Source organism: Desmodus rotundus, chromosome 8 (assembly GCF_022682495.2).
Source record: "Desmodus rotundus isolate HL8 chromosome 8, HLdesRot8A.1, whole genome shotgun sequence".
NCBI classification, from domain to species: domain Eukaryota; kingdom Metazoa; phylum Chordata; class Mammalia; order Chiroptera; family Phyllostomidae; genus Desmodus; species Desmodus rotundus.
This window is the reverse complement of record NC_071394.1, coordinates 114713631-114736810: the sequence shown is the minus strand read 5'-3', so window position 1 is coordinate 114736810 and position 23180 is coordinate 114713631. Positions and strand designations below refer to the sequence as shown.

General features: G+C 45.9%; 1 protein-coding gene across 13 annotated transcripts in view; it reads left to right on the top strand.

The window, feature by feature from the left end:
• Positions 1-23180, top strand: part of THRB (thyroid hormone receptor beta) — a 330035-nt gene that overhangs the window by 210861 nt on the left and 95994 nt on the right. For 2 of the 13 annotated variants that reach the window (XM_053930444.2, XM_053930445.2), the window contains one exon: positions 11314-11360. The exons of the other annotated variants lie outside the window; for them this stretch is intronic. The gene's annotated coding sequence lies outside the window, so the exon portion shown is untranslated. The remainder of the gene's footprint in view (positions 1-11313; positions 11361-23180) is intronic. 13 annotated transcript variants of the gene reach the window in all.

The following is a 23180-nucleotide window of genomic DNA, read 5'->3' as shown; positions in this document are numbered from 1 at the left end:
TTGATTGCCTTTCTCTCCAGCCATGTCCAGCTGCAGTTGACAAGGAAAAGAGAAATGCAGAGGAGGAATGAATGAATAAAATGACTGATACAAAGATGAGCTTTATGGGCAAACATGCTTTCCAACATGGAAATGACACATTTTCTGAAGACCAGCTTATTCTTGGCAGATTCTCGGTGAAAGAGCCATGCCTGCAACCTTGCGGCTGTCAGAGAGCGCCCCAGTCCCCGGGGCTGCGTAGGCAACAGCTGCCAGGCTGGGCAGATGGCAGACTGGTCGGAGCAGAACCAGGCACCCACAGAGTTCCCAGAAAGAACCATGTCTCCATTCCCTCCCATGCCCATCATATTTCCCTATTTGGACAAAATCATTAGTTAAATATAAATTTGCCAGTCTCTAAAGACCACATATTGTATGATTCTATTTATGTGAAATGTCCAGAATAGGCAAATCTATAGAGACAGAAAATAGATTAGTGGTTGATTGGGGAAGGGAGGAAGTGGGGAGGGGGGAGTGATAGCTGAAGGGTATGTAGTTTCTTTTTCAGATGATGAAAATGTTCTAAAATTAACTGTGGTGATGATTCCATGTATCTATGAATATACTATAATCCATTGAATCGTATGCTTTATATAGGTAAATTGTGTGGGATGGGAATTATATCTTAAAGCTGTTTTGAAAAACTTGCATCCCCCCACATTTAATCCCTTATTTGTATAGATGACCATCAAGGGCTTATCAGTGAAATAAGCCAAATCATTTAGACCTATAACTGAATTCTTTTGCACCTAATTTTAAATAGAAGAGTTTACTTCAAATGCTGAGAACTTTTTGATATAGGTAAGAACAAAAAGAAACAAAACAAAAAACTTCTGGTCTCTGATATGGAAAATAACTTCTAGAAGTTAAGGGGTTTTTTTTTTTTCTTCCTTTTCTCAAAAAAAAAAAAAAAAGGAAAGGAAGAAGGAAAGCCAATTCCCATTCTGTGGTGCTTTGTTGTGAAAAACTTGGACTAAAATCCGCTGTTAATTCTACTTTTCAAAGCTAGGTCCTCTCAACAAATCAAAATAAATGCTCTCGGGAGTCTTAAGGTGATACGTTGCTCTATTGTCCAAGTGGCACATGGTGTTGAAAACAAATTCATTTCTGCTTCTGTCAGCTTCGTGGCTGAGCACTCACAGTGTCTTTTGTTTTGCTTCTGCACTAACTTTTTTGCTCGAAGCATAGGGAAGCACACTCCTTTCCATACCGTCGCTGAAATGTGCAACTCGTTTCTGTTTTAAAACATGCTGGCACTTACTGACTTCGTGTTCCTGATGATTTAAGTGACTCCTCAATCAGTCGGTTACCTTGGCCAATTTGTGTCTGTGTAGGAAGAGTCCCAAGACCACATAGTCTTGCCTTTCAGTGTCCAAAAATAAATCCTGAGGGTGACCGATCATTTACCTTGATGGACAAGTTGTTGGATACGCGTTGAACAGCATGGGGCTTTGCAGTCTGAGCATGAAGGAAGCATTTGGAGGCCAAGTTAGCTTTTCAGCCAGTGCTTCTGTGACCTTGGGCAAACCATTAGATTTTCTATTTCCATATCTAAAAATAAGGAGCTGGGTCAAGCACTCTCTGGGGTTCTTTCCAACTCTAACTCTAGAAAAGGCATTGAACTTCTGAGAGGTGAAGAGCTGAGGCCCTGGAGTCAGTATGCCTGCTTAGAATTCTGGATTCGCCACTTACCAGTAACTGCGTTCTAATTCTTTAGCCTCTCTGTGCCTCAGTTACTTCCTGTCAAAAAAGAGGACAAGAATCCTACCTGCTAGGCCCTGGCCTGCGTAGCTCAGTTGGTTAGAGCGTCGTTCCAATATGCCAAAGTTGAGGGTTCAATCTCCAGTCAGGGTACATATAAGAAGCAACCAATGAATGCATAAACAAGTGGAACAACAAATCATTGTTTCTCTCTCCCTCTCTCTCTCTCTCTCTCTCTCTCTCTCTCTCTCTCTCTCTCTCTCTCTCATCGATACATTTTTGAAAAAAAAAATTTTCAAGAATCATACCTGCTGCCTAGGTACAGCCTGTAAGGTATTGATCACAGCTTCCAATGGAGTAAAAACTATTGATATTCACAGTGATGATGCATCTGTTCTCGACACAAGCAAAAGAGATGACCCCACGTACTTTTAGCCTCGTTGGAGAGCAAAGCATACGGGAGATCATTGGCCGCCTGTACGAAGCCACAGTCCAGGAAGGGGTTAGACAATACACTCAAGAGCTGGAGTTCCAGGCAGCTGAGTTCAGGGCCGGGACTGTTGGTTGGGAGAAAACATAAGCTGAAGCTCTACTTGTTTGTTTGTTTCTTTCCTTCCTCCCCTCTGGCTCTCCCAAGTTTATTTTGGTTTTGAAACCAGGCCCACCCAGGGGAGCTAACCAAGCAACAGACCCTTCAGCCTTTTCCTGTCTCCCAGCCTCAGACAGGCTGGACCCTCCCACCCCGCTGGCTCTCAGGCGTCGCCTGCATCGCTGGGTGCCCTTTGTAAGCTTCCCATCCATCTTGCCCCAAATGATTTCTAGTCTCCACTCCTGGTGCCTCATCCTGCTTCCTAGCATGCCGTCTTTCACCTTCTTTCCCTCCCTCTCCACTCTGTTCAAAGGAGGAACACCACTCCACCCCTGTGGTGACTAAATTAATACAAAGAGAGGGTTTTGATTTATTGCAACAATTCGATGTCAGAAAGCTACAGAAGGGGTTCTTCGAGCCGTCAGTTTGTTGTCAGCACACTCGCTGTTTGGGAGCCTCGCTCTGGGTTTGAGGTGCGAAACCACATCCCTGAGCTCCGAACTGCTGAGGGCTGCTCCAGGCTGGGCTCGGCTGTCGCTCTTGAGGCCTCAGCGTGACTGTGGGTGATTGCACCACGGTGTATACCAGCGTGCATTCACTTGCTCCATTAGCCTGTTTCGTGCATTATATAATTCATTGCGTGTAAATTGTGGAAAGTGCTTCACTCTTGGGGCCAGTTAAGACTATCTCCCAATGAAAGAACCTGGAGTATCCTACTGTTTCAGTCAGGGGTCAGCAAAGCACAGCCTGAGGGCCGAATCCAGCCCTCTGCCTGTTTTCGTGAATAGTTTTATTGGGCTATGCTCATTTACTTATGCATTGTCTCTGGCTGCTTTCGCACTACACGGCATGGTGGGGTCATTGCAAAAAAAAGACAATTTGGCCCCAAAAACCCAAAATGATTTACTCTCTGGCCCTGTTCAGGTAAAATTTGCCAACCCCTGATTTAGATGCAGAGACACCAGATATGAAAGGACCATCGAGTGTAGCCATATGAACTATCTAGTTTTCTTTTTTCCAATGATGCATGTATTTTTCTATAGATTTTATAAAGGCCTATTTCATTTTTTAATTAAAATGAAAAGTATCAATAGAAAAATATTGATAAGCTAAGGGGTCTCTCTATGAAGGTTGAGGCTATTCATAGAATTTTAGGACTGGAAAGTGTAGCATCTAATCTGACCTCATCACTTGATAAGTTGAAGAAACTGGGGACGATGGATGTGCCCAGAGTCATATGACAAGTTTATGGCTGTCACAACCCATAACCCAAGGCTCCTAACTTCCTGCACAGGGCTTTTGCCAACCCCATTAAAAATAAGTCTCTGAACAGAGCCCATTGGTGCTGCTATGAATTCAGATGACCAGCCTCAGCGGGGCCATCGATGTTGCCCTGAAGTCCTACTCAGAGTCTCTGTTCAACATACTCTTCCAGTTTCTGTCGTGACTGTTTCAGACCTCTTAACCTTTTGGAAACCTCCAGCATCCCCTATTTTTTTGTCCTGACACAGAGCACACCAGTGCCCACCTGCTCCTCCCTCCCTTACAACAGGAGAGCGTCCCCTCTCTGCACAGATGGAAACCCTCCCCGGGAATTTTTCAGTATCAACTATTTCATGTTCTCTCTCTCTCTCTGTCTCTCTCCCCCACGCCTTGCTCTCGCTCCCTCATGCGCGTGCACACACACACATCACAACCTTCTCAATGGTTTTTAAACATGGTCACATCTCCTATTTTTTTAAAGCCAGCCATCTACATCTCCTGAAGCTAACTCCCAATTATTTCTTCTCCCATTCACAGCCGAGCTTCCCGAGAGGGTCATCAATTTGCTCTCATCTCTGCGCTCTCATCCCCTAGCTTTCTCCAGTCTAATCTGGCCGGCTCCGTGTGTCCTCTCACCAGCCAAATCAGCACTTGTTAGTTGTTGGTGATCCTCTCATGCTGTTAAAAGCAGTGAACATTTTCCAGACCTCTCATCGGTTCCATACCATGGATCACTCTCTCCCTCTTGACGCGATACCCCTCCTTTGGATTCCGAGACAAAGCACTCGGGCTTTCTTTGCACCTCCCGGGCTCTTGCTATCGCACCTGCTGCTCAGATTCCCTTCCTAGCTCACTTCTCCTCCTGACTTTTCTGTATTAGAGTTCCCTAAGTGTTGATGGGAGGCACTCCTCATCTTGCTTGATTGTAACCCCATCCATGTCAGCACCTCCAGTTACCAGTTATCCATATGCACACGTAGACCTCCTCGAAGTCTCCCAACACACACGGCCACATGGTCTTTGAAAGGCAAATCTAGTCATTTCCACTTCATTCACTTAAGAGTCTTCAACCAATTCTAACTTAGCATAAGTATAAAATCCTGTCTATGGTCTAAAAGGCCCTGCCCTCCCAGCCCCATCTCACCCCACGCTCCCCACCCTCAGTCCTCTGCACCAGGCCTTTACCGCCACTTGTATGCGCCAGGCTCCCTCCCACTCTAGAATGAACCTACGCACATTCTTTTTTATTTTATTTATTTATTTTTAGACAGAGGGGTAGGGAAGGAGCAAAAGAGGGAGAGAAATATCAATGTGTAGTTGCCTCTTGCGTGCCCCCAGCTGGGGACCTGGCCTGAAACCCAGGCATGTGCCCTGACTGGAAACTGAACTGGCGACCCTTTGGTTCGAAGGCTGGCACTCAATCCACTGGGCCACACCAGCCAGGGCCATATATTCTGTCACTATGCTTGGGGTTGTCTTTCTCTCCCTTTCCACCTTAGCCACTCCTACTCCTTCTTTGTCTAGGAATTTCATACCTTCTTCTAAGAAGACATCCTTGACTAAGTCAAATCCTGCTTTTTAGCCTTTCCCTTATAACACTTAACATAGCTATAATTTTACATTGACTTGCATAATTCACTTGATTAATATCCATTCCCTCCCAAAAGTTCCATAAGGAAAGATACAATGTATTATTTTTGTTTTATACTGGGTGCCTAGCAATGGTTGATCAGTAGTAGGTGCTCAATAAATATTTTGTGAAAGAATAGATGGAGGGATGGAGAGGAGGAGGGAAGGTGGGAGGGAGGGATGAGTGCATGGATGGACAGGCAGACAGTTATGACACATTTGATCTAAGATTGTACCTTTTAGCAGAGGTACTAGATTGATGGGAGGAGTATTATACAGATTTTCCATTCACTAAGAGCAAGGGAACACAAGCATTTGACAGCAATCAGATTGTTGAGGTCAGCACCTTGGGGGACACCTGCATGCCACTTTCATACTCTTCCCAGGGACACTCTATTTCTATGGGAATACGATAACAATAACAAGTGCAGTGAGTGTTTCTTAACTACCACAAATATTACTAAAATGCAAACTTGTGGCTTCTGATTCATCCATCTTGTTAGACAGGAAACTCCAAGCTGTCACAGGGTCATAAATAGCTCTGCATTTTTCCCCACTATGATTCTACATGACTAATGTCATTAGTTGACCACAGAAACTAAACCATTGGTAATAGGAAAATAAAAATGGTGCACGTTCTGGTTGTATTTGGCACAAAGCCTTTGTTTGTGCAAATATGCATGCCAAGGATCCCTAGAATGAACTGCTTTATAGCATCCAATCAGGTCCAAAGAATTGAGCTCTTATTAAACACACACACACACACACACACACACACTATAGCAGCCAACTGAATCCAAAGTATTGAGCCTTTTACGAAATGCCTTTGAAGCTAGGACATTTGTGTTGACTCCTACACATTCAAGTGCAGTCCCCTTCAAAGTTATCTTAGTAGGAAATGTATTTATTTTAGTAATACTGCCCTTTCTCTAAATATTTGTAGCTCCTCTTTGGGATGGCCTTCAAGGCCAAAAGTATATTATTAAACACATCCTCAGTCTTTTGAGGGTAAATTTTATTTTTAGAAAAACCCAATGTTATGAAGAGGAATAAAAACCAGTGAATAAAATCAGGGGTCAAGCCAGAATTTGGTCCAAACAATATTTAAGTTCAAAAGGTACAGGTTTTCTTATGCAGAAAGAAAAAAAGAAAAAGGAAAAGCTCTCAAGAGCCAACTGGTTTTCAGTGAGAAGTAACATAAATGTTTGAAGAAATGGAAAACACGCATAGCTTCATCAGATGACAGGGCTTACAAATTCCAATGTGTTTGTTTTAAAACTAAATCTATTTCTTTAGAGATTTGAACTGGCCATCCCCCAGGCCAGCCTTGGCGAACAAGATGTGTTTGATTTGGCCAACATGGTGGTTTTATTTAAAAACTGAGTCAGGATTTAAAAATCGGGAGAATACAAGTACATGTTTGGATTTCTGGGGTCCTCTGGAAAATCTGAGGATCTGACAGAACTGTTCCCGCAACCCCACCTAACAACCCCCTCCTGAAAGATACACCTGTTGCCTCCTTTGAAAGGGAACGGTCAGGCCTGGGTCCCCACACTGCCATTATTGACTGCCCTGGCCTCACTGTTTATCACTGCACTCCCCCTCCCCTTTGCTGTTTGTCATTCTATGTGGCATTTATTTCTTTAACAGCCTGTGTCATCTCCCCCTAGATCGGAAGCTCATGAAGGCAGGGACTTTCTTCCTGTGTTTATTCCCTGCCCCATCCCCAGAGCCGGGTGCATCGCTGGCAGTAACGTCGACCTGGTGAATGAATGAATGCCTAGCCCCTGTGGCTAGTGGCATTTCCAACCCTTGTTCCAGAGTCATACCTAGTAAAAGAGAAGACCGATGTTTACCTTTTCATATATCAAGAACACCTTACAGCCTCCATACATTTCATTTTCTTTTTTATATCACTTATTTCGTGCCCCTGTCACAACGTTTTTGCACTTAGTCTTCACAATTGTGTAAAGTGGGGGATGTCTGTGAATTTTCTCTCAAGTTTTTCCACCTTTATATTGTATGCATGTCGTTGTATTACATTCACTTCATTCTTCTGAGCAGATACCAAGTTCTGTCCGTGGTTCAGAATTCAAAAGATGTTTGAAAGCCTGCAGTAACAAGTCTTCCTGCAGCCCCTGTCCCTCAGCCCCGAGGTTTCCTCCTCAGAGGCCAACAGTGGCGTTAGTGTGTGTGTGCCCATCCACAGACATTCTCCGCGAGCACATTTACATATTCTCCTTCTCTTTGTATTCGTACACTAGATACCATTTGTGTTTCGCACTAAACAACATCTCTTCAACATTATTCCATATATACTCAAGTTCCATCATTTTTCTAAATCCTCACTAAGGACATGCTTCTTGATTTGAGAGAGAGAGAGAGAAAACAATGCAAGACAGAAGCATTGATCAGCTGCCTCCTGTACACACCCCGACTGGGGATCAAACCCACAACCTAGGTATGTGCCCTAACCAGGGGTTGAACCCACAACATTTTAGTGCATGGGACGACGCTCCAACCAAATGAGCCACCCGGCCAGGGCATTCCTGTGCTGCCCCCTGACCTAACACGGCGCTCTTTACAAGGCAGACTGCGGTGTTCTGTGTTCCCTCAAAAATGTTCAGAGGCTCCCCTCAGGAGCCAGCTCATGATGTTCTAAGCATTCCTCCTCCAGGCGTACAGATTTTCTCTTCACTTCATGACCCCAGCTGAGTAGGCATGACAGACAGACAGACCGGAGAGGGCAGCCCATAGCCCCGGCCTCTCTCTGGTTTCTGGGTCCGAGGTCGGCAGCCCCTGCCAGAGAGATCCAGTCCCGAAACAGAAAAGACAAGTTTCCCTTTGACAAAGCAAGGTCATACCCCTCTTACGGCTGAGTTCCTCATCTTGTCGTGTGAAAATACCAGAGACCAAGCACTGGATAAAAATAATCTTTAAAATATGTAGAGGTATGAAAGACCATGTTAAAATATTAGCGGTTAACTCTAGGACAGGTTTTAATTTTTGTTCTTCATACTTTCTTGTAAACTTTTCCCTGTGAACAGGCGTCATTTTTATGCTTACAAACTAACTTAAAAATGTGCCCTTTGAAGCCTTCTACCGTTTAGCCCGAGGTTATAATCTGTGACACATGCTCGGTTCCTGGCTAGAAACAGTGATTTCTTACTCTCGGCAGAAGCCGGGTCGAGGTCAGTCAATGCTGTTGTTCCTGGTGCCGCACTGTTGGTGAGAACTGGCTCGTGCTGCAAGCCTGCCGCCTATGCCACCGGTCAGGGCCCAGGCAGCAAAACAGGACGGCACGTAACACGAGGGTTCCGTACAGGGAGCGGGTCCATACTGGGTGCTAGAGCACCAAGAGAGCAAAAAGGAACACCTAGGTCACCCAATTGCAAAAAGCTGCTGTCACCCTTAGAGAAGGGGTTATTGGGACAGAGGAGGTCAGAGAGCAGTCCCGTGGAGCAGTCCTGTGGGGCCAGCCAATTACCACTAGAACCTCCGAAGGATGCAGAGACTGCCTCTGGAAAGGCTAAAAGAGACAGGAGGCTCCAGCCAACAGCCAGGGCTGGCGGATGCGCACAGGGCCATGAAACAGACAGGGAAGGAAGAAGTGCTGCTTCTCTCTCTCACCTTCCAGTCTCCCTTCTGGCCTCCTGTCAGCGGAATCAAATAGAAAGCCCTCTGGCAAGGGACTGGAGGGAAGAGTTTGCGAGGTCCCTGCCCCAGCACCACAGAACGGAGAACAGAAGGGTGGATTTGGGTCAATAGGTGACACTCAACTTTTGGATTGGAAACCTGTGGTTTTGTCAGTGACAGCCAGCCAGCTTTATCTATTATACTGTTCTAAATCTCTCCTTTGAACAACTACTGTCATCCTAAGTGTCCAGATATCCCTTGGCTTTTCAAGAAAAGCACCTCTCCTTGATGAAGGGAGTATTCATTGGTAACGCCCTTACTATAAACTCTGCTGGCAGCATCAAATGGGCTTGAGGCTGGTAGCGTGAGAGGGATCAGGACTCAAGGGCAATTCACTTTCACACAGTCCTGTCCAACTGGTACACTTGTAAGGTTTACTCTCCTGAACTTGACTGCAAATTGATAGGAATAATATCCTCAGTCTATTGGATCAGGGATTATTAATAGAACTTCTCATTTGCTGAACAACCAGGTAACACTTATCAAACTCAGAAAATGTCTCATCTCTAACAAGAAATGTATACCTGCCACTTAGGTAATAGGTATCTCCCTAACAGTTGTGAGAGGGTTTCAGACTCACCAAGAGTCAACTTCTCAAATAGCTTGTGGCAACCAGACCAGACCTGTGTTCTCTACATTAAAACTTCAGCTGCCTAATATTCTCAGCTAGAAATTCTATGTTAAAAAAAAAAATCCTGTAGGTAAAATTGGTGCTCAGCTTTTGGCTTCATAGATAGTGACATCAACATTAATTGTCGGGACCTTCCATTCAGACATTTAAGCTCGGATTATAAAGTTTGTTCTTGAAGAATCTGAGCTTAAATCTCTGAATGGAAGGTCACAGGAAGGGATATCAGTGGGGAGTGGGAGGGGGAGAGAGGGGGAAAAGGTAACAAAGAATAAGAAGCATAATAGGTAGGTACAAAATAGACAAGGGAAGGTTAAGAATAGTATAGGAAATGGAGACGCCAAAGAACTTACATGTACCACCCATGGACATGGACTGAGGGGGAAGGAACACTGGTGGGAGACAGGGTGCAAGGTGGAGGGGAATAAAGGGAGAAAAAATGAGACAACTATAATAGAATAATCAATAAAAGGTACTTTAAAAAAAGAACAAATTTTCCCATGTGCCAGTCCTTATCTTTAGACATTTCACACCTGACCCTCAGCTTCCTCATTTGTAAAAGGGAGAATAAAATGAGGGTGTAAGCCATAAGTGAAATAACCGATATGAGACACTCTAAATGCATGTAACTATTACTATTCTTGCATGAAGCAGTCAACTGTAGAGGTTTACAGCATAAAGTCTGGGTTTGTGAGAATTGGGTTCAATTCCTGGCTCTTCCAATTAAAATCTTTACTACCTTGGGCAAGGGAGCAAACCTCTCCACTTTAGTTCCCCCAACCATAAAATGGGGGTGCTACCACCTGCATCCTAGGTTATTGAGAATAATAAAGGAGGTGGTATATGCAGGACCCTTAGCAGAATGGCAAATACATAGTAAGCACTCAAAAATATTAGATGCTATTATTATTATTACCTTTAATATTAATAATATAATTATTCTTGCTTTTTAGGGAACCATATACACATGTGTAAGATGTGTGGTGATTAACATGTTAACATAAGTATCATCATCTTCTTTTTTTCTCTACTCATTAAACACACAAATAGAACCTTTTTAAATCTGTTGCAGATTTTACGACAAAGTCAAGGGCCATGTTTGATCGAGTTGGCCTTTGCCTTGGAGCTAAGAAGAGGTGCATATTCATTTCATGCAGGATCCTCATTATTTCTTTGGTGTTTTAGAAAGTGGCTGCCTTTCATTTCTCTGGGAATCTTTGTTTACAAATCACATGAATTTATTTTTCCTGAAAATCCCAGGATGCATTTCTATCTATGGCAGGTGAGATCAACAATACAAGTTGATGACCACACACCCCTGTCTTTCCTTTTCGTATGAGACCAGAAGTAGGCTGGTGGGGCTTGTTTAAAACAATTTTTTTATGATTCTAGAGATGGTACTAACTGAAGTGTTCCAAATCACATCTGTTTGGGGGCCAGAACTCTATTCTTTGAAGGAAGGAGAAGTTGTGAAAAATATTGATTTGAATGTCCTCTCACTGAGAAAGCATTTTTGAAGTCCCAACAGAGACCACCCAAAGAGTGCCCATTAATTGCCACCACACTGCCTGCAAGGGTCTCTCTTACAAACGCTGCTGTCCCCAGAGAAGTGGGTTATCCTCTTACCAAATCTCTTTTCCCCAGGATCTTGCCAGAGGATGGAAATCTCATGCTTTCCTGATGTTACCAGTTATTTTGTTTACAAACAAAAACTTATGTATCCTGAAAAGCAGTATATCTAATACTGTGCACTTTTTGTAACCTGCAGCCATGCATGACGTGAATCAAGTTCTCAGCAGAGAGCAATGGCACTTGGTGAGCACCCCACTCCCTCCCCCACGTGCCACCCCTCGTCAGCCACCTCGTGAAGAGAACACAGCTTCACACACCAGCCCCTCTCTCATTAGGACCCTATGCAAGCACTCAGCTCTCGGAATCCATGATTAGACAGGCACAACAGTAACAACTCACATTTATTGAGCACTTGCTATGTGCAAGGCAATGCCCTAAGCACTTTTTTTGTATGCACTCATTTAATCCTAGCAACATCCCTGTAAGGGACATACTGTCTTTCTTTCAGGACAAATGTATAGCTGATACTAAAACAAGCTGATGTAGATGTTCCATCCAGATTGTGTGGTCAGAGCAATTTCAGCCCACAGCCACATTCTGAAAGACCTTCAGTTCACAGCTGGATCTTGACCAGGAACACTGGCATGACCCCTGGGCAGAGGTGGCACGATGATTTGCAGAGCATCTGTGTTTTGTAGTTGCTGTATTTTTAGTTACCCTCTCCCTCCCACACACTCCCATGGCCCTCTGCACTTCTGAGAGAGTACCGAATACAGCCTCCTCTAATTAGAATTATTTGTGTGCGCTCTGTCATCTCTACCAGGCAGTGCTTGCCCGAGGGGAGGGAGCCGCACTTAGTCACTGTGCGCCCATCATGGCCCCCCGGCTGCGTGATGCGCACATAGTGAGGGGGAAGCATATGACTCAGCAATTGAGCGCACTGGCCCTTGGTTGGCTTTCTAACTCCTCCTCTCACCAGCGAGGGAACAAAGGGCGAATTTCCCTGTCCTGCTAACCCTCTGTTTCATCCATGAACAGGAAACAACTCTGCGTGTTACTTCCTTCAAATGGTCTGGGTTTTTGATGGCATGGTGCCTGTGTCCACCTCGCAGTTTTCTGGAGACAGAGCAACAGACCCCAAGAGTCTTGCTACATCACAGCACTGCTCACATCTTAGGGACTCCCTAAGTGAGCATGTTGAAGCCAGGACTCTGGGTAGCCACGTGACCTTCATTCAACCAAACCCTCTGTGCTCAAGCAAGCATGGGGCAAGGTTGTGAGCAGAGAAACAGGCAGAAGAGCAGACGGAAAGTTTTCGAACTTCCCAGCCTTCCAGGGTGTGCCGTGGAGCTCCTGGGGGAGGGGAGGGGTCCTCACTCAGCTGTTGCCATCCATTATGTTCCATACTTGTTTCTAGATGATCACAACGTCAGAAAGTTGAGGAAGGTTCACAGGGCGGCTGGTCAATCAGCTGGTCAATCAGCGTCTCAGTTCCCCCCTGCAGCCACGTTGAATTCTGTGAAGGGTGGGGCAGTCGGCCCTCAGTAGATGGTTATATAAGCATAGCTGGAGTTTCTCCTGACATTTTAAGTTCAGAAGGGTCAAATCTATATGAAGGTTGGCCTCATACAAAGTGACTGCTTTCTTTCCAAAACTGCTAGTCCTAAAAACGGCCAGAATTTGGGGAAGTGTGGAAATTATCAAGAGAAAGCCACGTAATCCAAATAAATTACTCTTGAGTTAAGCCTTGATCATAAATTTTAAGTTACATTTCTTTATTGACTCATAGATGCTTCTGGCAGCAAATAAGGGCTAAGGAAGTCTCTCCTACCTCCAATTCCATACCCAGGCCGGCCAGAGAAAACCCAGGAACACTCATGCCTGATGAGAAATATTAATCGCCTATGTCTCTTTTTCAGCTTCAGATTGAACACTCTGTATGATGTTCAAGCTGAAGTGTGCATTTTCAACAGTTTTACTGAGACATCATTACATAACAAAGTTCCCCCATTGAAGTGCACAATTCAGTGGATTTGTTTTATGTACAGAGTTACACAGCCATCACTATAATCTCATTTTAAGATATTTTCATCACCCCAGAAAGAACTCCTATACCCATTAGCAGTCACCCATGCCCCTACATATCCCCACCCACCCTCACCCCTACTTCCCAGCCCTTGATAACCACTCATTCACTTTGTCTCTGTAACCTAGACATGGCTTGTCAATCCCATCTCTTGACTTATACTTAGAATCAAATGATCAGTATTCCCTCAAAATCCATCATTTTTTGAGAAAATATATGTTCTTCATGCAGGTACTGAGCTTTCCCTCCTCCATTCAGCCCCTGGCTTTCACCCCCATCTGCAGAGGGGACCATCGGTATTCACTTAACAAGTACTTACTGAAGGCTGCTGTGTGCCACACACGGGCTGAGCATTTGGGGTAGTCAGTGAGCAAACCAAGATCCCTGGTCTCACGGAACTGCCCTCCTAGCAGAGAGAGGCAAAGCAATGAGCAACAACCACAAAACCAGAAGCAAACTGGTGGGTAAAAAGATGCTACGCACTGTGGGGACAAGGAAGTGTGGAGCAGGATAAGGGGCATTAGGAAGTACACCCAGACAGGCAGGTCTGGCAGGGCCTGGGGTGGTCAAAATGGGCATCCCAGAGGAGTTAAGGTTTCCAAGCCTCGTGAGTAGGTGTCTGTGGGACAAGCATTTCCGGGACAATTGCATTGCAAAGCCCTCTGGTGAGGGCAGGGATGACATGGTGGAGGAATAGCAGGAGGTGGGCGTAGTAGAAATGGGGTGAGAAGGAGGAGATGGAGACAAAGTCTCCAATGGAGCAGATCGTGGGAGCAACAGCGAGGTTTTGAACCGCAGCTGCTATGCACTAAATTCTGTTCTCAGAAGACCACTCTGCCTGCCATGTGAGAAGAGATCAGAAGGGAGCCGGAGCAGAACAGAGAGATGGCCTGGATACCATCTCAGAGGCCACTGTAGGGCAGTGGTTCTCAGCCTTGGCTGCATATCTGAGTCACCTGGGCATCTTTACAAAACCGAGGCCAGAGCTAGAAAACACTAATTGGTTTGGGGTGCAGCCTGGGCACTGAGACTTTGCAAAGCTGCCCAGGCAATTTGCATGTACAGCTCAGGTTGACCATGCGCTTTAGGAGCACTCAGCAGTCCCACAGGTTTGACTTTGTGGCTGGGAAACAGAAACCTACAGCTGGCCCCGGCTGCTTATTGGCAAAGCTTATTGGCAAGGCGTTCTGAGGCGACCAGAGATCTCACTGCGATGGCAAGGCCAGAGTTGGCACTGCAGACAACATTCCTGCCAGGATGGGGCTGGATGGAGCCCACCTGGAGGAGCTCAACCCCATTCATTTGCTGGATCCAAACGTGAGCCTCTGAATGGGGGAGCCAGGCTTTCTCCCTGTACCAGACAGAGGGCTGGTTGTAATAGATCAGAACAGAATAAAAGGATAAGGCTGGAAGTGGGTATGTGATTTATTCAAACAAGTATTTTTTGAGAATTATAGTTACAGTGCAACAGGCGTCATGCGAGGGTCTGCAGATAAAAAGATAAGGTCTAACCGTCCTTGCCTGAGTGAAATGGCTCAAAGTGAACGCCATATAGTATTTCAAAATATGTTATTTGTGGGGAGGCTTTAAATAAACCAAGGGGAGGGGGACCCTTCAGTTGCATATCTGAGCTGCTGGCAGTTCTAATTCAGAGGGATGAATAGAACATCATTGTGTTGCATGGGTACAAGTACAGCAGAAAGAAAGATGCCTGGAGCCGTGAGCCGAACGTGAATCAGCAATCCCATTCTATTGTTCACAACGTAATTATGATGCTGGGAGGATGCTGGGAACATGTTCAGGGGGATGAAATAAGGAATATAAGTTTGGGTAAATACATGCAAACCAAGGAAAATATCAAAGTGTTTTTTAATGCCTACAAGAAAAGAATCATGCAGAAAAGCCCTTCCCTGCCGCGGGAAGCAGACACTGGCTGTAACATTGCATCTTGTTTTTGACTTCTTGGGCTCAAAGGAATGTACAAAACTTGGAGAGGTTTTAGGGAAAGCTGATGTGTAAATATGGAAAGTACAACCCATAAGAAGGGAGATGATTTAGACGCCCTGTGGGCAACCTCTCGTGATCCAGGAATAGAGCCGCCTTTGCTTTGTAACTAACACATGCTCTTGAGTACCTGCTGTGTGCTAATCACTGGGCCAGCTGGTAGGGAGAGGAAAGGAGTGGTCCCTCCCTTTGGAAGACTTTCTCATCTGTGGCAATGAGCAGGGAAGTGCAGAGACACTGTGAATCACTGGTTGTCCAATTCCGGCACACATCAGAATCAGCACCCGGAGGGCCTGTTAAAACACAGACTGACGTGCCCCACCCACAGAGCTTCTGATTCGGTGGGTCTGGGCTGAGCCCAAGCACCTGCATTTCTAAAGAGCTCCCAGGTGATGCTTATGCTGCTGCTCTGAGGACCACACTTTGAGAACCCTGCTCTAAGGAAGTAAGGACATGGGGCAAGAGAGGAGGGCGAGTGTGAGTTGAGCACAGAAGTCCACTGGTAAGGTGCAGTTGACCTGTTGGTACTATAAAGATGCCACTTTTTACATGTGTTCTCCAGTGCGTAGCTAGTGGTTTTTTAATGAGCAATTTGCTTTGAATAAACCACACTGGCCATGATTTTGCCACCAGCCAAGGAAGAGGCAGGGGAGGAAGCTTCTCTGCAGGCCTGTAGAAGCCAAACTGTACATAACAGAGCAGTGAATCTGAGCCAGTGAGCATGCACGTGGACCCATGGCAGCAGGCAGGAGAGTGACAGTAGGGCGACCTGTCCCCACACTCATGCTCATTCTAAAGTCCTCCATGGAATCCGCTGGGAGGCCTTTTCTAGACGCACGTGCCTGGGCCCTGCTCTAGAGATGGGGAGCCAGTCTGCTCTGCCGATTCTGGCAGGAACCCCCTGCTGTGATTTAAGAACCACTTTTTCTTCAGCCCTCATGATTGCACCCCAAACTCCTAAGTTAGCAGAGTGCAAAGCCAACCTCTCTGAAAATGTAAAACTCCTGCACATAACGCGTCCCATCACTTTATTACTACAAGACTTGTGTCTCAAATTCAAGGAAGCCCGCTTAAAATGCAGCTGGCCTTCCAAGAAGGTAAACTGTTCGCCGACAGAGGCTGATGCCTTGGCGCACCTTCTCATCAGTAATGTTTAGACGAGGCTGACTGTGCCTTGGAAAGAAGTGGGGATGCCTGTCCAGCAGCAGGTGTAGCCTACCAAGAAGGCACCTCAGTTCCAAACATGTTCCCAAATTCTTCAGGCTGCGCGTCCCAATGTGTCATTCCTGGGGAGTATAGCCAGATCACCTGGGAACTCGTTCCCAGGCCCACCCACCCCTCCCCCAGGCTGGCTGAGTGAGAATTTCCAGGGGTGAAGCCCAGCAGCCTGCTTTCTCAAGCCCTCCAGGTTCGTGCCCCAGTTTAAGAACCACTAGTTTAGGTTGTGTAGCTTCACTGCTGCTTATATGTCAGAAGCAGAGCAGGACGGAAAGGCAGGCAACCTGTCATTTGTGGGTCTACTCACGTAAGTGTTAAGGAGTATTAAATATTTCTTGCTTACTTATCAGATTTTCACCTAAGATATTAGTATCAGACCAACTTCTCGACTACATTTGGCAATCCCATAATTCCCAGTGATAATGGGGTTTATTGCATCTCCCTTCTTAGGCGATGCAAGGGCTTTATTCTTACACTTGTTAGAGACTTCATCACAACCCTCCAATACAGTAGGGGCCCAGGAAGAACTTCTGAATGATGGTCAAGCCTTATTTATTCCCAAGACTGGCTTCTATCCTGCAAAAGCCTCTCTGTGTCTCATTCTCTTATTCTCTGCTCCACAGTAGTAAGCCAGGCTGACCCACCTCGCTGGGTGAAGGGGAGAGGTCAAATTAGGTGGCCATGGCCTCACGAAGAGTGAGGGGTGAAGTGAGATGATATAAACCACACCCTTGTACTTTTCACGGATTCCCAAAACCGTCTCAGCCACGGTTCCCAAACTCTGTACCAAGGCACTCTGGGAGCGTCACAGCAAACCCAAAGGAACACAGTGGAACGTCTTTAATTTTTGAGGGAGACACAGCAATGACTGCTGGACGCCACACAAATACTATTTGGCTGTTTGGGCCTAATCACTTAATAAGTAGAATATTTAAGTGTTTCTTTTGACCTGGGGTCACTGTGAAAAAAAAAATGACTGAAACGCAAAGGGTGCCATGACCTGAGAAAGCTGGGAATCTCCACATTCTAGAATCAGTGACCCCAGAAGGAGGTACATTTTCACTGTATGCCTTCTGGTCAGAATCCTACAGATGAGCCAGAATATTTAAGGAAATATACATTCTACATTTAACTTAAATTTCAGGGGGGAAAATGACAAGAAAATTAGAACATGAGTTATACATGAAACTTTCAGGGCCTTCTTTTCTTTCTTAACCTTCCTACCTAGATCCACCCAGGCCAATTCCCTAGCTCATCCTTTACCTGTGGTTCCTTTGATTTTTTTGTTTTTAAATAACAACCTAAATTCTCATTTGGTGCCCCAGCCCTTTCTTTCTTATGACCCAAAGGATTACATCTTACAAATCTGAGGTAATAATGGCTCTGGTGCATTCCTGAAAGTCACCTCTAAAACAGGCCACTGAAAGACAAGCTCTGGGCTGTGGGTGCTGCAGTAGGTATGGGACACCTCTCAGAAAACCATAGAAACGTGCCAATAATGTTAACCCAAGGGACCTTCATCAAGCAGTTCAAACAAGAAGCCAACAGAGGGGTAACACTATGTAAAGTTTATTCAGCATATTTCTGTAGGAGCTTTGCTGCGTAGTCCCCCTCGCCCACCCAGCACTTGGCATAAACAACTATAACTTTATTTATCAGGAGAATTTTATTTTATCTTCAAGGAATTTTAGGGGCAAAGCAATGTTGCTAACACCTCCTTAGGAAGATTCTTCTCTTTATCCCAGAGTTCAAAATCTGCAAGCAGCTCACCATGGATTCCAGAGGCAGCAAAGCATTAGCTCAGTCTGGGCCAGGCCAGCGCCCCGGAGTGGAGGTAGCCCAGTCAGGTGGTCAAGTGCTGGAGTCTCTTCTCATGAATCCGTCCTGGGGTGGGGACGGGAGTGGGTTCTTGTTTGTTGTTGTTGTCTTATTCATCACCCAACACTTCTAAGAAATCGATACTCCATTATTTGCTTTACTTCTAATGTTTTATTTTCCTGTTCTTGTTTGTTGTTTTTCATGCACATATTTCAGTGAGTCACCTAACCGCAATTCCATGTTCCGGCAGCTGGTGGGTCTGTGTGATACCCTCAGTCCGAGGGGGTTATTTCACTCCCCTGACATGATGAATGTGTTCCCAGCAGCCCCCGCGACACACACACACACAAGCACACACTATTTTCCTTGGCACGGGAAGCTACCCTGCTCTCCACCAGGTGTCAGTAGAGTCAGTTTTAACCGCTTGCTTTGGCCAGCAGGGCATCTGCTGTAGTTGTTTCTCCTGCTGCGTTACACAGCTCCTCAAACCACCCATCTGCTCCCTCTTAAGAGCCTAGCTTCCATTTCTTAGAAGCATTCAGAGATGATAGTCCACCTGTAGAGAAAGGTAGCTGCGAGGAAAACATGCTATGAACGGAGCAGGCAGCCAAGTTGATTCTTTTAGAGTTGGCCTCATAAAACTTTTACTGGCTGGGTTTTTTTCTCGACTTTTCTATCACTGTATTATGTGGCTAGAAATCATTCCAAGTTTCATCAGTGTGACAATAAATGAGATGTAGCAGATCGTTTTAGATTCACGGGGGGCTCATTTGCTTGTTTGAAAGCCTACTCTGACCCCAAGAGCCCCACTCCCCCCATTGCTGACCTAGTTCTCAAAGCAGAAACAGGAATTTGTTCAGACCATAGCCCCAGAACCCTGTGCATGAGGGGGGAGGGTTCTGCCATGTGATGTCAAGTGCACTTACCCTATTTAATTCATGCGTGCTCTTCATAGTGAATGACCTTATACCTGGTCTGGGAATGCAGCTCCTGGCTGTTAACATTCCCTGTGTCGTTCTATCGGTCAGTGGCTGGGCCCCCAGTCCTCCCATGCCATGGTGACTTTGCCTAAAAGAGAAAAGGAAAAAAAAGAGAAGAAAAGAGGGAGAGAAAGGAGCAATGATTTGGCAGGGACACGGGTTAAGATGAAGAGTAAAAATGAGCCCCATAATGAGATTGTTGAGCTTGAATTAAAAGGGATGGCTGAGGTGGAAGTAAAGATTAATCATTTTGCCAAGAACAAAATAATCAGCCACCGCAAATTAAGCTCAAATTCAACCACAGATCCTCCTTGCATCATCTCACTCCCTCAAGGCAAAACACTTAGAGTGACTGCTGAAAATCTGAAATGCAAATGATAGCTTTGTCATTCAATAGTCATTTGCTGCTGTCTCTTAAGCAGGGCCCTAGTTTCCCACTGCACCCAGCAGAGAAGTCTGACCCCGCCTGCTGGTCCTGGGCTGCCCAGGAAGCACAGACCCTGCCTATCTCTCCATGCTGACTCCTCAGGCTGCACAACGCTCTGGTACCCTTTCTCCTGAGAGAGCCAAGGGCAGCAAACTAAGGAAGGTGACCTTGAAAAGACCACAAACACCTTCTTCAGAAAAGCACAGGTAGACGTGCAGGGGTGGGGAGGTGCAGGGTTCATTTTAGTTAGTGTGTACAGATTGTGTAAACAATGACTCACTAGGTCCACACCGAACGACTTTTAAGGGGTGATTTTTGTGGTTGTCCCTTCAATGTCATCGTTTCTACTGGGAAAAGGGAAACACAGGGGAACACCACCGGCATGTGGCTGCGGGTGGGCATGCAGTCAGCGGTGCACAGCAGCTTTACAAACGGAGTTAGGGGCGTCTCTCTGGCCCTAGTCTATCTAGCTTTTCGACCTCGAACATGCAGACAAGAAAACAGCAATGATCCCACGCAGGGGTGCCCCCAGAGGGTTAGCCTCCTGAGGGGTCTCCCCCATACTGTGGCAATGAGATCTTTCTCAAATAGGGCCATGCCCTTAAGGACCTTCCATGGCTCCCCATTTCCCACAGGACAAAGTCCAACTTTATAGCAAACCTTTCAAGACCCTTCACCATCTGGCCCCAAATAACATTTGCAGCTTCATTCTTGCCCACTTGCTGCCCCCTCCCCACCCCAAATCATATATCCTGTGCCAAGCTGCTGTCCCTTTTCTTGCTCGTGAGCCACACCTTTCATCCCAGAGGACGGCTCAGCCCTGAGTGTTTCTCGGAACCCCCGCCCCCTTGGCCCATGGCATCTGTGGCTTGTATTTTTAACTGTTCCTTGCCAATAGGTTCTGCCTTTTCAGGCAGCTTGTAAAATGGATTGTAAATCCCTTGAGGCCTGAGAGCCTGTGGTCTTAACCTATTTGTATCCCTGGTGTTTATTCCAGTATTAAATGTTCCTATCACATTCATCACTGTCTCAGTATTTCTACCTCCTAAATGTCACTTGAATCCCACCACCTCCACTGCCACCACGGGAGTTCTGGCCACCTTCGCCTCTCCCCCAGACCTGCTGAGGCCCCCAGACTGGTCTGCTTTCACTCAGCAGCCACTGTGAAGCTTTAAAAACTTAAATTGGATCATATTGCTCCCTTGCTTAAAAGCTGCATGACTTAAAGGAGTTTCCCAGTCTTTCTATACAGGGCTCACTCCGGCAGAGTGGCCCACGTGCCTCGGGAGCGCAGGGGTGAGAATAAGGCATTAAATCACGGCACGGGAGAGGCCTGCTGAAAAGAAAAGCCTTCAGGTCCAAGGTCGCCTCTGCTGAGAAGCCTTTCCAGACAGCCCCAGGAAGAAGTGACCTCTCCTTCTTTTGTGCCCCAGTCTGCTCTGATGAGACACATAACGGGGAACCTATACACCTTTAGGCGTTTTTTTAATTGTGATTCTCTCCCCCTGTTAGACTGGAAGCCCCTGGTGGACGGGCTAGAGTGCTATCTCTGGACAAAGCCAAGGGCAATGGCTGAACAGCTAGGCCCTCAGTCAAGGCCTCTCAACTAACCAACCAAATGAATGACTCGTGTGAAAGGGATATTCTCCATTTCAGAAGCACTTGCGTAGGAGACAAAACTGAATGTCACTCCCCTCCTCAATATCATGGGTGCTGAAACGCTGAAGCTGTTAAAGGGCCATCAACTTTGAAGGGCCTGGTACCCAGACCCTCACTGGATCTAGCTGAAGATTTCCCCACCTGTTCTAACAATCACCTGCAGACCGCTGGTTCACCCTTCCTCGGCAGAGTTCATTGCCAATCTCTCATTAGCGTGGTCCCCCTCCCCCTCCTAACACATCCCCACCAACCCTTCCTCCTCACTGTCCTACTCAGTGAAGCTCTTTGCTGTGTTTGGTGCCCTTCCCGGCAAATACAAGAACTCCGCCTTCTTTAGGACTAAGCTCTTCGGATTTTGTTCTCTCCTTTGACCCCATGAGCACCAGGTGAGCCCCAGGCCCCAGCCATGGTTCTGGAAAGGACCTTCTCTGCTTCCGCTGCTCAGCGCAGAGCACTCACAGATGCCATGCCCAGTATTATAGGGCCAGCAGGACCTGAGGCCCTGGACACCTGCCTACTCTGGGACTGTTAGAAGCTTTCCTGGAATTACATTTTAAAACTCCAGAACTCATTGAAGGAAAATAGCACTAAATGCTACTAAATACTAAAGTACTGTAGTAATAGTAATAAATAATTTTATACTAATGGTAATAATAGGAAAGTAATACTAATATACAATGGTATAGTAATGGTAAGAGTACAGTAATGCAGAAGCACTAGAGTAGTAAACAGTATTGTACAGTACTATAAGGGAAGGAAAACAGTACTAAATAGGTAAATTGAAACTACATTGTGTGGTCATAATGTTTTTTAGAGCCTCAATAAGATTCTTTTTCCTGTCCCTGGATTCCTTCTGCCTCACACGTAATTCCTTTCTATAGCTCATATGCCTATTTCATCGACATTTTGTAAACAAAAATACTTTGAATTCATGGTACAGCAAGAACGTAACTAGAATTTTATCACTCTACCTTCATAGTGCCAAAAAACCACAAAAGTGTTCTGACACATTTGTATTCGCATTGTATTTTAATGTCAATGCATCACTCAAGATTTGTCTGGTTGCAAGTGGCAGAAACCTGAGTGGAGCCAGCGGAGGTAACAATGGAGGTTGTTTTGCTCAGGAGGGGTTGAGGAGCCAAACCTTTGGAAGGGCAAAGGGGCACAGCCAGGCCTCGGGGAGAACTGAAAGCTGGGGCTCCCTGTGAACGTCAGAGCCCTCCTCTTTCTTGCTTTCAGGTGGGCATTTTCCATGTGGCTGAGAGAGGCTTGGGATGAAATGATTTTTCCCCTCCCTCTCTTCTTCTCCCTCCCCAGCTCCTTCTCTCTTTTTCCTCACTCCAAACATCCAATTGGGCCAAAGGTGGAGCACTTTGAGCACTAGGCTGGCCCAGCTTGAGCCAAGTTCTCTTCCTCTCCAGAACATTCGGGAGCAATGTCATAGGAAAACGTGGCCCCTGCTGTGGGGTGGGAGGGGGAGGTTAATGGCAGCTGAGTTTCTAAGAAGGGCAAGAGTCTGAACACTCAACAATATAAGTATGATCTGAGCTCTCACCTCTGGGTATCGCAGAGCCTGGTCCCTCTCACTCAAACCCAGCTGAACAGGTGAGTGAGGACGGAGCAGAGAGCTCATGGCTGGTGACCCCTGAAACATAGATCAGTAATAGGAACGCACTTTCCTAGTAGTTAGTATTTATCTCTTCTACCAGGTGCTGGTTCAGGTTGCTTATACCATCCCATGTCAGCTTTCATTGATTTTATTTTGTTCATTCCGCATGTATTTGTTGAGTGCCTATTATGTATCAGATACATACAATGTATCTACTACTCAATGTAGGAGATACAAAAATGGCAAAGGCAGTCCCTGCCAC